The 2,857-nt window shown below is 42.6% G+C and overlaps 1 pseudogene; it reads left to right on the top strand.

Annotated features, from left to right (window-relative positions):
- Positions 1 to 1,397: 1,397 nt before the first annotated feature.
- LOC145414739 (5S ribosomal RNA) lies at positions 1,398 to 1,516 on the top strand (annotated as a pseudogene).
- The last annotated feature ends 1,341 nt before the right edge of the window (positions 1,517 to 2,857 follow it).

Here is a 2,857-nt window from a genome sequence, read left to right as displayed (position 1 = left end):
GTGTTATGAATAAATATGGCAGTTGTGGTGGTGGTGACGATGATGATGGTGAAGGTGTGCTCAGGACGGTAGTTTTTGACAGCTTGTGATATTATGGGGGTTATGGTTATGGGTGATGGTTTTGTTATAAATGGTAGCGTAATTTAGGCTGCGGTAGTGTCATACAGAGGTGATTTTGATGATGGTGATGGTGATGACGGGTATAGTGATGATGGTCAAGAGAGATGAGAAGGAAGGAAAGGTGAAAGGATTGAGGGCGGGTAGAGCGAGGGTGAAAGGGGACTGCATTTCCCCTCATTATCCCAGAGTTACCCTCAATCTTCACCTGTTTGTGTCATGTGATGCTTAATGAGACTTGGGAACTGGTCAAGTTATGCAGGGATGGTGGGAATGAGGTTAAGGATGAAGGGGATGGAGCAGGATATGAAAGTGACAGTGGTGGTGGCTGGAGCAGGGGAGTAAAAACACTTGTTTGATCTCTGTTTCATTGTTGTTGAAATGTGAAAGGAACTTAGTAACATGGGTTGTCGCACAAAAATCCTACCTTGTTATGTCGCTACATTGTAATATCTCCATAGAAAATTTATAGGATATTTTCTAGTATTGGGGTTGTTTTTGTGTAAGAGATAATTTCGTAAGAGAAGATACTTTTACTTGATTTTGAAGGTCTTGTCGTGTCTGTAAATATTAAGAGACAATCAGCATAATGAAGATATAAAGTAATGCCAATGGAATGCACATAAAGGATGCTACAGAATGAAACTGGTGGATGCGGTTGTCTTTTTTTTTTTTTTTTTTTTTTTTTTAATGGAATGACGTGAAGCATCATGTAACATAAATCTGCAAGTCAAGAGGAACCTTACTAAAGATTACTTAAAGATGCTGTTATGATCGACGCCAAAACAGGCAAATGATGACCAGTTACGCTTGAATGTATTAAGAGGCCAGGTTACACACGCCTGATGGTAATGGGCAGCTGTGCCATACGCGTTCAAGTCGTATTTAAAGGTTCCTGAAGAGCACCTGTTCCGTATTTCCGAGCAGTACTACTTTATGTCATCGAAGAAGTAAATCTCCCCAGCCCAATGTTACAATTACGAGTATGGATTTCGAAGGCCTCTGGTGTTTACTTTTTAGATGGTGTGTGTCGTCAGATAAGTTCCATTCTATACTGAAATATTTTGAGAGTAAGCCGTTCAGTGAGGAGCGGCTGTGAGATGGAGAAGGCATCCTAATGACGAAAGGCAGAATAACAGTGGCAATTCGTTTTTGGCCACTCCTTCCTCGAGGAGACTGGTTATATATATATATATATATATATATCTATATATATATATATATATAGATATATATATATATATATATATATATATATATATATATATATATATATATATACACACACACACACCACGTTGAGTACACCGCTTCCCGTTCGATCAGCGAAGTTAAGCAACGTTGGGTCTGGTTAGTACTTGGATGGGTGACCGCCTGGGAACACCAGATGCTGTTGGCATCCCTACATATCAAGTGGGGTTGGTGGAGGATTAGTGCCCCTCCCTGTAAAACAATTAAATCTAAGCCCTTGACCACCCCGTCTGGGATACATGGCGTCTGGCAATGGATGAATGAATGAAATATATATATATATATAGAGAGAGAGAGAGAGAGATCTCAAGCTGAAAAATAAGTCTAAAGATACCAAGAACAAAAGTGAAGATGCGTCCTCTGGATGTATGTTAAATCGGCCATTACCCCGCCAGGCCAGCGAGTGTGAATTATGGCGGTGATGGTAATAAATTAAAGGCGGGCAATTGTAGTCCACGTTGTCACCCACACCTGCACGAAAATGAGGCGAATTTGTATGTGTGTAGGGAGGAGGGAGGAGTGAGTGTGTGGGGGTGTAGTGTGGTGTGCGTGTGTTGGTGAGGAGGGTGAAGTGTGCCTCGGGAGATGAGTGGGTGGGGAGTGAAGTGTGTGTATGGAGGTGTAGTGTGGTGTGTGTCTGTGTGTGGGCAGGAGGGTGCTTTCCTTCTGTTTTGCGCCTAACATTTTGCTCCTGTTATCTTTTCTCCTTCTTTCTACTTCTTTTGCTACCTCCTATTATTCTTATCCCTCCCCGCTTTCCATCACCTCCCTATCCTTCGTCCATCCTTCTCTTATTTAACCTCCTTTCCTCCGCTCTTCTTTTCCATCGTTATATATTTCCGCACTTCCGCCATCCTGCGTTCCGCCTCCGTCATCTTATTCTTCCTTCATAATTCTTGTTCCCTTCCAGCATCCTTGTACCGTTCCCTTATCATTCCTATATCCATTTATCTTTAACTATCTCGCTTCACCAAAACTTCTTCTTTGTCCTTCAGTCTTTCCTCTTGTTTCTCTGTTATTCATCTTCTTGTTATTTTTTCCTTCCATCCTTTCTAGCTCTTTAGTGTCTCTACCTTTTACCATTCTGTCACTTTTTAATCTCCATCCTCTGTCCTTCGTTCCCCTCTGCCTTTCCCCTCATTTCCTTTTTCATCACCCTATCTCCCTCCCTCTCTCGTCCCTCTTCAATCCCTCTGACTTTCACCATCATCCATTTTCTCCTCTACGTTTCGTCCTCATACTTTTCGCATATCTCTTCACATTCCCCCTTTCCCAATTTCTCCCCTCCCTTCCTCTTCCCTCTTTGCCCTTCTTTTCACACCTCTTTACCTATCCACACCATCCATTTCGTCAGTTACTTTCCCTTTATCATACCTCCATTCTCCACTTCCTCCTCCTTTCACACTCTCCCTCTTCCTAACCTCCTCTCGATTCTCCTCCACACTCCCCCCCCATCTCTCTCTCTCTCTCTCTCTCTCTCTCTCTCTCT

The sequence above is a fragment of the Coenobita brevimanus genome, chromosome 100 (genome assembly GCF_032717465.1).
Source record: "Coenobita brevimanus isolate Jiangsu-jjx chromosome 100, ASM3271746v2, whole genome shotgun sequence".
Taxonomy (NCBI): Eukaryota; Metazoa; Arthropoda; class Malacostraca; order Decapoda; family Coenobitidae; genus Coenobita; species Coenobita brevimanus.
This window is presented reverse-complemented; position numbering and strand designations above follow the sequence as displayed.